Genomic DNA, 12,621 nt, shown 5'->3' with positions numbered 1-12,621 from the left:
CACAATTTAGGCTATATACTTTCAAATTATTCTTGAAAGAAAAAGAATACAAGTGCGAAGAACTTTAAGTGCGAAGAAGAAGCATTTTGATATTGTGGACGAACGACGAATGCCATGGAATAAGCTTATCTGAAAAATTAAACAAAAGGAAAGAGATTTTGTTACCTTTCACTGCCTTCAGCTTTGCAGAATCAAGTGCAGGCCGTACCGCATGGTCTTTGTACCTGTTGCACGTCTGCCCAGTTACAGAACTTTCCCTTAAAAGAGGCGTTCCAAACACTGCTACTGCGAGGTTTTTCACCATGAGGCTATTCTTAACCTGCCCAGTGATCGCTTCCATTTTTTCTGCAGGTAGGATTATACCTGCTCCTAAGGACACCTTGAAATGAGAATGAACATACAGCAGGAGTTACCTTGATTGCAAACAAATAATAAATTTAATACCTATCATTGTTACTTGATTTTAAATTCATTATAAGCCTATCCCACTTTAAATAATTTTTGTCTCACCTGCGAAGCAAAGTGAGACTATAGGCGCCGCTTTTCCGACGGCGGCGGCGGCGGCGGCGGCGGCGGCGGCGACGGCGGCGGCGGCGTCAACATCAAATCTTAACCTGAGGTTAAGTTTTTGAAATGACGTCATAACTTAGAAAGTATATGGACCTAGTTAATAAAACTTGGCCATAAGGTTAATCAAGTATTACTGAACATCCTATTAGAGTTTCATGTCACATGACCAAGGTCAAAGGTCATTTAGGGTCAATGAACTTAGACCATGTTGGAGGAATCAACTTCGAAATCTTAACCTGAGGTTAAGTTTTTGAAATGTCATCATAACTTAGAAAATATATGGACCTAGTTCATGAAACTTGGACATTAGGTTAATCAAGTATCACTGAACATCCTACATGAGTTTCACGTTACATGACCAAGGTCAAAGGTCATTTAGGGTCAATGAACTTTGGCCGAATTGGGGATATCTGTTGAATTCCCATCATAACTTTGAAAGTTTATGGATCTGATTCATGAAACTTGGACACAATAGTAATCAAGCATCACTGAAAATTTTGTGCAAGTTTCAGGTCTCATGATTAAGGTCAAAGGTCATTTAGGGTCAATGAACTTTTGCCGAATCGGGGGTATCTGTTGAATTACCATCATAACTTTGAAAGTTTATTGGTCTAGTTCATTAAACTTGGACATTAGAGTAATCAAGTATCACTGAACATCCTGTGCGCGTTTCAGGTCACATGACCAAGGTCAAAGGTCAATGAACTTTGGCCGAATTGGGTGTATCTGTTGAATTACCATCATAACTTTGAAAGTTTATGGATCTGATTCATGAAACTTGTACATAAGAGTAATCAAGTATCACTGAATATCCTGTTCGAGTTTCAGGTCACATGATCAAGGTCAAAGGTCATGTAAGGTCAATGAACTTTGGCCATGTTGGGGTTTTTTGTTGAATAACCATCATATCTCAGTAAGTTTATTGGTCTAGTTCATAAAAAGTGGACATAAGAGTAACCATGTGTCACTGAACATCTTGTGCGAGTTAGAGTAGTATTCAAAGTCAGCACTGCTGCTGTATTGAACCGCGTGATGCAGGTGAGACGGCCAGAGGCATTCCACTTGTTTACATGAAAGATTGCTCCAACCCTCATATCTGAATCTGAATATGCCATGTGTAGTTAGGTCATTATTATCAAAGACATGATAACTTTAGTAATAAAAGCTTGCATGTTACACTTTACACATTATGGGCTTGACGCCAACATCGGCAGTCAGTAGACAGGTCCTCCAAAAGTAGCTTCTTTCATCTACGTGATATTCATGACTAACAAGATCTTTAGTATAACTTGGCCATTGCTGCTCTAAATATTTATCAAATTTCATGTTTCTGGTATCTTTGTAAAGAGGAAGAATTATTCTTTCAGATGATTTGTTTGAGTTTATTAATAAAAATGTGATGTACATGTAAGTGAAATTTCAATCTAAATCATGGTCAAAAATAATTATTTTCATTTGACAAGTTGTTGTTTTAACACTTCATTTCTGTTCGAGCCCAAATGATATTTAAACAATGACAAAGCTGATGATCTAAGCTTTAATATGATATATGATTCAAAGATTTGGTTTAATCGGGTCAAAATCACACTTTTCATAGGCCAAACATGTATAGAAGCTTGAAAACAAGAATACTTCACTCTTTATGGCCAAAGATACCACGCTGCGCACCCGCCAAAGGTTTGAAAGCTGGGGCCTATCCAAGGTCACACTCTCAATGTAAATGTAATCTTAAATTACATGCGCCAATTGTTTTGAAACCTTATTCAACCAATCAGAATTATGGATTTCCTGCTACTCTCAAATGTCAGAAATCTTGTCTTGTATCTTGATGGAAAAGTGTGATCTTGACTCAATTAAAAGTTCCCACATATCAAGAGTGATATTGTGAGAAAGTACAGAATCTCGGCTTTGTGATGATATAAATATCATTGAGGCTCAAATTTCCTCAAAATAAAAAGCTTTACACCATTTGCAAAAGAAAACAGGGAGAGAAAATTCAGTTTTGAGACATTTTTCACACCTGAAATTCACTTATCAAAATAGTTTAGACAAAATAAATTACCGATATAAAAGAGTAACATTTACTCTTTCTAATGGTACAATACTATCTAATTTTACTTGATGATAAAGTGGTTAAATTCTTAGAAAGAAAATTTCACAATTCACAAAATTTTGTAGGGAGGACTCAGCCACGAGAGGATCTGGCCTATTTGCTCATCACAGGTCACTGCCGCCTGACTGTAGCCAGTGTAGGTAAAAGCCACATTTCACCAAGACATTAAGTCGCTCATTACTACAGTGCACATTAAAACTTACTTGACCATCTTCAGGCACATATTTATCTTCGAGAACTGTTGGTGTTGGTAGTTGTTCAGCTGGTGGGGGGGGTCTGGATTGGTGTGGGTCTAGGTTGCGGAGCCTTGAAAAGGGGCGTAGTGTGTTGTACAGAAGTGCTGGAGGGGGGCAGTTTCTTTTGGTAAGGAGCGATGAGAAGATGAGGATGAAGATGGATCAGGGTGGATTCTGAGACCAACTTTCTTTGCCAGGTTGCTGACTACCTCCTTCTTTTTCCTGGGTGACCTGGGTAGAAGTTTTTCAGTTTTCTTGGTTGCTCTTCCAAGACCCTGAGGACTCTTGTAGGCCTTCTGAAGTTGCGCTGATTCTGTTTTGACTTTATTAGCACGTGACTTTTGCTTTCTTGCAGCAGCTGCTTTGCGAAATGCAGTCAGCTGAGTTTGCGTCATTCCTCTTACGTGTTTCTTGCGTAGTGCTTCCACTCGTTGACTTTCTTTGGAAGAAAAGTCAGGATCTTGTTGCTTTCTTTTTGCTCGAAGTCTCCTCATTTTCTTGAAAGCAGTGAATACATGCTCTTACTCTGTTGAGAACTGACTCTTCTGTTCATGAATCAGGGTTGCAATATCCGGTGAAGGTCTCATTGCACTGGTATGGGTGCAATCTCCGGATATCAACTTTAGCCATTGACACATGCTAAAAGAGGTGACCTTCACCTGATGCCCTCTTCTGAAACACTCCCTTGATCATCATCAGCTCTGGTATGTAGGTCTTCTGCTCCATATTGGGTGTACCACAAATTGCTTGGTAAACTTTTTCCATCTCTTTGCCCATTTCAGTTTGCCATCCTTTGTCTCTGCCTGTTCCTCTCATCAGAATTGAAATTGAAGTCCAGTACAGCCAGCTTCGTCTTTGTGGTATAACCAACAAACTAAAATGATGATCATCAGCTCTGGTATTGGGTGTAGGTCTTCTGCTCCATGATTGGGTATACCACAAATCGCTTGGTACACTTTTCCCATCTCTTTGCCCATTTCAGTTTGCCATCCTTTATCTTTGCTTTTTCCTCTCAGAATGGAAATTGAAGTCCAGTACAGCCAGCTTCGTCGTTGTGGTATAACAAACAAAAAATTAAAATGATCTCTTTAGAGGATACATTAGAAGTGTTCAGTGAAAGGACTCCAGCTACCCGTGTGGAGGAAGTCCCGATAATAGGGCAGGGTCTTCATGAAGCGCTTTATCCATGACGATAGTTTTTCATGGGCTGGGCTGCCTGGCCGCAACCATGACACATCCTGTTCACGGTCTAATGGTACATGTTCACATGATCCTGCTCTCCCATCTAATGTAAATAGCCATTCATGTTCATTGACAATGTGATGCAGGATGGTTACAAGACTCGGTGAGGTTGCTTGCATCACCACCACATGACTTCGCGCAGTACCAATAATGGTTTCTGTGGTATACATGGCAACAATTCATGCCCACTCTTGTTTTGGACTGCAGCACTGATTTTTTTCACCAAGTTCTTGCTGCCATGCCACACCTCCCGCTGGTGTTTAATACCCTCATATTTGAGAGTGCGCTTCATCATCACTTAAATCTGGGAGAGTGCATCCGTTACTATCGTTTGAACCTCCACCTTTGTCCTCAGGAAATTCAGCCCCCTCCCAACTGCTATTCGCTTGATATTCGGATACTTTCCACTGGCTTCCTGCACCATAATGTCGTTTTGTGTGCAGGATTTTCTTAGTTCTCTCACTAAAGAAAGAAAGTTGCACTATGACCCAGAGGGTCAGCCCTTCCTTCTCCAGACGGAAAAACGAGCATTGTATTGAGGACTGCAACTTTTCTTGTCTGCTGCAGTACAAATCCTGGACAGCAGGAGCAATACAACTTCTGAATCCTGTTTAATGCTGTCCTGCTTATCATGCGTAGCTCCAGAAGTTTTGATATTGTTGCCACCTTCTGAAAACTATTTCTAGAGAAGATTATTGCAATGTGTAGATTTCCATCAAACATTCCACTGTATCTTGCCCCTAAACACCCTTTCTCACACTCCCAAGTTACAATTATTACATTACCCTTTGACACTAACCGATAGAGAAATGAGTATTGCACCTACCACAGGGCAAACTGGACTTTCTGGAGGAGTTCAACAGCTTGTTCTCATTAACGACGCACTTCTCCTCCAATAATCTCCACTGTTTTCTCCTTTGCACTGTCCTCAAAGTCCATCCCTGGCACATTCCTTCTCATCAAATTTGGTATGGTCTCTGACTTGTGAATCTTTGGTCATCTCATGTTCAGTAACTGTTGATAGCCTTTTCTAGTGAATGAAGTATGTGGGCGTAAGGGGTGCTGTCTACAGCCCTGTTGAGTTCTCTGCCCTTGTCTAGAAATATCTCTGTTTTGTAATGTTGTTTGCCAATTTCCTGGATTGAGGTCCTTTAATGCTTGTATCTTTCCTCCTGGCAGAACTTCATCACATCAACACATGTTGATGTGATTACTTGGCTTCGACCTTGTAAGTTCTTACATGATAGGACTTTCTGATCACTTGATCATTATCAAATCCAACAAGGTTTCTGAACAATGTACAAGCGTAAAAACCCTGCTTGCACTCCTTTGATGCAACCAATAATTTCTTGGTACCAACTAGTACCAACTACTGACCTGGTTGACATTTCACTTTGTTGTCATCAGCTGGTAAAGATACTTGTTTCCTATGTCATCAAGGGTAAGAGTAATTTTTTTAGGTACAATGCTCACCATGAAGATCTCCAAGCAAACCAGTCTTCTTGCTTCACAGCAAGGTAGGCCACTCTCTCTGACAAGATGTACTCGTCATTTATTCCAGCCAAGGCCTTGGTTACTAGAAGTTCATTCATTTGGTGATGAGGGACCTCCACCCAAACATTTTTCACAGAGCAAAGCTTTGTAGTAAGGATTCTGCTTTTTTGAACTTTTGACATCACTTCTTTCTGCCTGGTAAGAATGTTATTTAGGCTCTCAGATAGGTTTGTGTATGGCTTGTCTGGCAATCCAATGTGGTTACATGGCATCTCTCCCTCTTCTCTCTGACACTTTATCATGTTGTTTGCTAACATATTTTTTTCTTTTTGATGTCTCTCCAAAATCCTGAAGTAGCCTAGATCTTCTTTCATGCCCCAAACCTGCCTTTCATACATGTCCAAAGATGTTTTCCTTGTTTTGAGTATGGCCCTCAATTCAGCTGGAGTGTCACATTCAACCAGACTGTCTTTTCCACACAAACGTCAGTCTATTGATAGAAGTATGCTGGTCATGTTGTGATTGTATTCTGATTTCTCCTTGCTTCTGTTTTCAGTTTGTGTGCACATGATGAAAGCACCTTAACCGTGTAGCTTATGGAAAGCCTTTGACGAGGCTGCCCCACCGTGAACCAGAAAAGACTTCTTCCATATGTATTACTGAATGTTGTATGACTGTGATTGGAGATCTATCATTCTTTCTTAAAGGTTATTTTGTCTCTCCATCATGGCTGTCATTGCCATTTTGAAATCTGTATCCTCTCTCCTCCTGTGGTCCTCCAGGGTCATCCTCCTTTGCCAATCTCCATGATCTCCTCATCTGCCTTCTGCTGCCTTTCCTCCTGTTCTTGCACAACTTTCCTCATCTGGTCTAATGTAGCATGGATCTTTGATGCCCTGTCACCTGCTCTGCCTTTCTTTTTATCTGAAGCAGATTTCAATTGATAACAGAAATGTACAAATGTGAATTTAAACATAATAGAGACAACCATACAAAAAACCACATACAACTAATTCAATATTACCTGCAATACCTGCTAGTAGAGACATTAAAATGAAAGAAAACCAAAAGGACATCACTTGTTACTGCCTGGTTAGAAAGTTATTTAGGCTCTCAGATTGGTTTGTGTATGGCCTCTTTGGCCATTCGATGTTGTTACATGGCATCTCTTCTCTCTGAAACTTGGCACCATCATGCCTCAATTGGCCACAAAGCATTCAGCTCTCCTGTGTTTGAGTTGCAAACTTCTTCTGGCTGTGTTTTGGTCTGTCAGCTACAGTTCTTTGTCTTTCTTGTTCTACTGGGGCAACATCATGCATGCTTGATGGAATCAGGGTACTAATGGATAATTCGTTTTTCATACCCGTTCAGCGTACAGCGAAAACGGAAAATCAGTACGTGGTTCGGTCTTTGAAAACAAAAAACGAAATCACAGCGTGAAAACCCGTGCTGTGATTTCGTTTTTGTTGATCAAAAACAGAATAGGAAATCAGAAATGTTTTGGGCTCTCTCTGATTTCTCATTTTATATTTGTGTTTTTATGTATCAAAAACAAAACCAGAACACGCTCTCCGCTCCGTGATTCCGTTTGTAAATACGAAAGCAGCGAAGACGAGATCAGAGACTCCCTTTTCCAGTCCCTGCAACGTGATTTCGTTTTTCGTACAACCTACAGGCATATTAAAGAGCGCCCTCCAGGAGGTGAGGCAAGTTTCAATGGAGATTTTAATAAACTGTACCACACATATTATGTTGAAGCCAGTTTAAAAGGAGGTGAGGCAAGTTTCAATGGAGGTTTTTATAACTGTACTCTAAATTATGTTGAAGCCAATTTAAATGGAGGTGAGGCATGCAGGTTTCAATGAAGCTCAGTTATTTAAAAAGAATCAACTGTACCACACATTATGGTGAAGCCAGTTTAAAAGGAGGTGAGGCAAGTTTCAATGGAGGTTTTTTTCAAAATAATAAACTATGTAGGCCTACTACACATTATAGTGAAGCCAGCTAGTTTAAAAGATGGTGAGCTAGGCAAGTTTCAATGGAGGTTTTTATAACAGTACTCTAAATTATGGTAAAGCCAATTTAAATGGAGGTGAGGCAGGTTTCAATGGAGGTTTTTTCGAATAAACTGTACTACACATTATGGTGAAGCGGCACCAGTTTAAATGGAGGCGAGGCAAGTTTCAATGGAGGTTTTTATAACATACTCTAAATTATGGTGAAGCCAATTTGAATGGAGGTGAGGCAAGTTTCAATGGAGGTTTTTTAAAAAGAATAAACTGCATGTACCACACATTATGGTGAAGCCAGTTTGGAAGGAGGTGAGGCAAGTTTCAATGGAGGTTTTTTTAAAAAGAATAAACTGTACCACACATTATGGTGAAGCCAGTTTAAAAGGAGGTGAGGCAAGTTTCAATGGAGGTTTTTTAAAAAGAATAAACTGTACCACACATTATGGTGAAGCCAGTTTAAAAGGAGGTGAGGCAAGTTTCAATGGAGTTTTTTTTAAAAAGAATAAACTGTATCACACATTATGATGAAGCCATAAAAGTAATTGAGGCAATTAGTTTCAATGGAGGTTTTTTCAAAAGAATAAACTGTACACATTATTGTGAAGCCAGTTTAAATGCAGCTAAGGCAAGTTTCAATGGATCGAGGTTTTTTAAATAGAATAAACTGCACATTATGGTGAAGCCAGTTTGAAAAGAGGTGAGGAAAGTTTCAATGGAGGTTTTTAAAAAGAATAAACTGTACCACACATTATGGTGAAGCCAGTTTGAATGGAGGTGAGGCAAGTTTCAATGGAGGTTTTTTCGAATAAACTGTACTACACATTATGGTGAAGCGGCACCAGTTTAAATGGAGGCGAGGCAAGTTTCAATGGAGGTTTTTATAACATACTCTAAATTATGGTGAAGCCAATTTGAATGGAGGTGAGGCAAGTTTCAATGGAGGTTTTTAAAAAGAATAAACTGCATGTACCACACATTATGGTGAAGCCAGTTTGAAAGGAGGTGAGGCAAGTTTCAATGGAGGTTTTTTAAAAAGAATAAACTGTACCACACATTATGGTGAAGCCAGTTTGAAAGGAGGTGAGGCAAGTTTCAATGGAGGTTTTTTAAAAAGAATAAACTGTACCACACATTATGGTAAAGCCAGTTTAAAAGGAGGTGAGGCAAGTTTCAATGGAGGTTTTTTAAAAAGAATAAACTGTACCACACATTATGGTGAAGCCAGTTTAAAAGGAGGTGAGGCAAGTTTCAATGGAGTTTTTTTTAAAGAATAAACTGTATCACACATTATGATGAAGCCATAAAAGGAATTGAGGCAATTAGTTTCAATGGAGGTTTTTTCAAAAGAATAAACTGTACACATTATGGTGAAGCCAGTTTAAATGCAGCTAAGGCAAGTTTCAATGGATCGAGGTTTTTTAAATAGAATAAACTGCACATTATGGTGAAGCCAGTTTAAAAGGAGGTGAGGCAAGTTTCAATGGAGGTTTTTAAAAAGAATAAACTGTACCACACATATTATGTTGAAGCCAGTTTAAATGAAGGTGAGGCAGGTTTCAATGGAGGTTTTTTTTTTAAAGAATAAACTATACCACACATTATAGTGAAGCCAGTTTTAAAGGAGGTGAGGCAAGTTTCAATGGAGGTTTTTTTAAAAAGAATAAACTGTACCACACATATTATGTTTAACCCAGTTTTAAAGGAGGTGAGGCAAGTTTCAATGGAGGTTTTTATAATTGTACTCTAAGTTATGGTGAAGCCAGTTTGAAAGGAGGTGAGGCAAGTTTCAATGGAGGTTTTTTAAAAAGAATAAACTGCATGTACCACAAATTATGGTGAAGCCAATTTAAATGAAGGTGAGGCAGGTTTCAATGGAGGGTTTTTTTAAAGAATAAACTATACCACACATTATAGTGAAGCCAGTTTTAAAGGAGGTGAGGCAAGTTTCAATGGAGGTTTTTTTAAAAAGAATAAACTGTACCACACATATTATGTTTAACCCAGTTTTAAAGGAGGTGAGGCAAGTTTCAATGGAGGTTTTTATAATTGTACTCTAAATTATGGTGAAGCCGATTTAAATGGAGGTGAGGCAGGTTTCAATGGAGCTCAGTTTTTCAAAAAGAATAGGCTGTACCACACATTATGGTGAAGCCACTTTAAAAGGAGGTGAGGCAAGTTTCAATGGAGTTTTTTTCAAAAGAATAAACTGTACTACACATTATAGTGAAGCCAGTTTAAAAGGAGGCGAGCTAGGCAAGTTTCAATTGAGGTTAACTGTACTCTAAATTATGGTGAAGCCAATTTGAATGGAGGTAAGGCAAGTTTCAATGGAGGTTTTCTAAAAAGAATAAAATAAACTGTACCACACATTATGGTAAAGCCAGTTTGAAAAGAGGTGAGGAAAGTTTCAATGGAGGTTTTTAAAAAGAATAAACTGTACCACACATTATGGTGAAGCCAGTTTGAATGGAGGTGAGGCAAGTTTCAATGGAGGTTTTTTCGAATAAACTGTACTACACATTATGGTGAAGCGGCACCAGTTTAAATGGAGGCGAGGCAAGTTTCAATGGAGGTTTTTATAACATACTCTAAATTATGGTGAAGCCAATTTGAATGGAGGTGAGGCAAGTTTTAAAGGAAGTTTTTTATAACCGTACTCCAAATTATGGTGTAGCCAATTTAAAAGGAGGTGAGGCAAGTGCCAATGGAGTTTTTTTTATAACTGTACTACACATGAGTGTGAAGCCAATTGAAAAGGAGGTGAGGAAAGTTTCAATGTACGTTTCTTAAAAGGAATAAACTGTACCACACATTATGGTGCAGACAGTTTAAAAGGAGGTGAGGCAAGTTTCAATGGAGGTTCCACTTTCTGCACCATGATTTGTTTTTTTTGTATGAGCTACAGGCAATATTAAAGAGCACCCTTCACGATAATTATACACGTGAACGCAGCGCTTGCATCGAGTCAGTACATACAGTGCAGGCATTTTTTTATACTACCACGTGCGTGATTGTGAATCAAGAAGTTGACAAGAAGCTACAAGATGGCTTTTTCAAGTGTGTCCATTGAAACTTGCCTCACCTCCTTTTAAATTGGCTTCACCATAATTTGGAGTACGGTTATAAAGAACTTCCTTTAAAACTTGCCTCACCTCCTTTAAATAATACCAGTACAGTTTTTTCTTTTTAAAAATATCCATTGAAACTTGCCTCACCTCCTTTCAAACTGGCTTCACCATAAATTATTCTTTTCAAAAACCTACATTGAAACTTGCCTCACCTCCTTTTCATTTGGCTTCACCATCATTTGTAGTAAGGTTATAAAAAACTTCCTTTAAAACTTGCCTCACCTCCTTTAAAATTGGTTTCACCATAATACCGGTACAGTTTATTCTTTTTAAAAAACCTCCATTAATTGAAACTTGCCTCGCCTTCTTTTAAACTGGCTTCACCATAATGTGTAATACATTTAATTCTATTAAAAGAAAACCTCCATTGAAATTGCCTCACCTCCTTTTAAATTGGCTTCAACATAATTTAGAGTACAGTTATAAAAACCTCCATTGAAACTTGCCTCACCTCCTTTTAAATTGGCTACACCATAATTTGTTCTTTTTAAAAAACCTCCATTGAAACCTGCCTCACCTCCATTTAAACTGGCTTCACCATCATGTGTAGTACAATTCATTCTTTTTCAAAACCTCCATTGAAACTTGCCTCACTTCCTTTTAAACTGGCTTCAACATAATTTAGAGTACAGTTATAAAAACCTCCATTGAAACTTGCCTCACCTCCTTTCAAACTGGCTTCACCATAATGTGTGGTACAGTTTATTCTTTTTAAAAAACCTCCATTGAAACTTGCCTCACCTCCATTTAAATTGGCTTCACCATAATTTAGAGTACAATTATAAAAACCTCCATTGAAACTTGCCTCACCTCCTTTCAAACTGGCTTCACCATAATGTGTGGTACAGTTTATTCTTTTTAAAAAACCTCCATTGAAACTTGCCTCACCTCCTTTTAACTTGGCTACACCATAATTTAGAGTACAGTTATAAAAATCTCCATTGAAACTTGCCTCACCTCCTTTTAAAGTGGCTTCACCATAATGTGTGGTACAGTTTATTCTTTTTAAAAAACTGAGCTCCATTGAAACCTGCCTCACCTCCATTTAAATTGGCTTCAACAGAATTTGTGTGGTACTGTTTATTCTTTTTAAAAAACCTCCATTGAAACTTGCCTCACCTCCTTTAAAATTGGTTTCACCATAATATACCGGTACAGTTTTTTCTTTTTAAAAACCTCCATTGAAACCTGCCTCACCTCCATTTAAACTGGATTCACCATCATGTGCAGTACAATATATTCTTTTTAAAAACCTCCATTGAAACTTGCCTCACCTCCTTTTAAATTGGCTTCACCATCATTTGTAGTACAGTTATAACAAACTCCATTGGAACTTGCCTCACCTCCTTTTAACTTGACTACACCATAATTTGGAGTACGGTTAGAAAGAACTTCCTTTAAAACTTGCCTCACCTCCTTTAAAATTGGTTTCACCATAATTTAGAGTACAGTTATAAAAATCTCCATTGAAACTTGCCTCACCTCCTTTTAAAGTGGCTTCAGCATAATGTGTGGTACAGTTGATTCTTTTTAAAAAACTGAGCTCCATTGAAACCTGCCTCACCTCCATTTAAATTGGCTTCACCATAATTTAGAGTACAATTATAAAAACCTCCATTGAAACTTGCCTCACCTCCTTTAAAACTGGCTTCAACAGAATTTGTGTGGTACAGTTTATTCTTTTTAAAAACCTCCATTGAAACTTGCCTCACCTCCTTTTAAACTGTCTGCACCATAATGTGTGGTACAGTTTATTCCTTTTAAGAAACCTACACATTGAAACTTTCCTCACCTCCTTTTCAATTGGCTTCACCATCATTTGTAGT

At 38.4% G+C, this 12,621-nt stretch overlaps 1 pseudogene; it reads right to left on the bottom strand.

The window, feature by feature from the left end:
* Positions 1 to 3,993: 3,993 nt before the first annotated feature.
* On the bottom strand, positions 3,994 to 4,521 carry LOC121426698 (annotated as a pseudogene).
* Between the last annotated feature and the right edge of the window lie 8,100 nt (positions 4,522 to 12,621).

The sequence above is a fragment of the Lytechinus variegatus genome, chromosome 13 (genome assembly GCF_018143015.1).
Source record: "Lytechinus variegatus isolate NC3 chromosome 13, Lvar_3.0, whole genome shotgun sequence".
Lineage (NCBI taxonomy): Eukaryota > Metazoa > Echinodermata > Echinoidea > Temnopleuroida > Toxopneustidae > Lytechinus > Lytechinus variegatus.
This window is presented reverse-complemented; position numbering and strand designations above follow the sequence as displayed.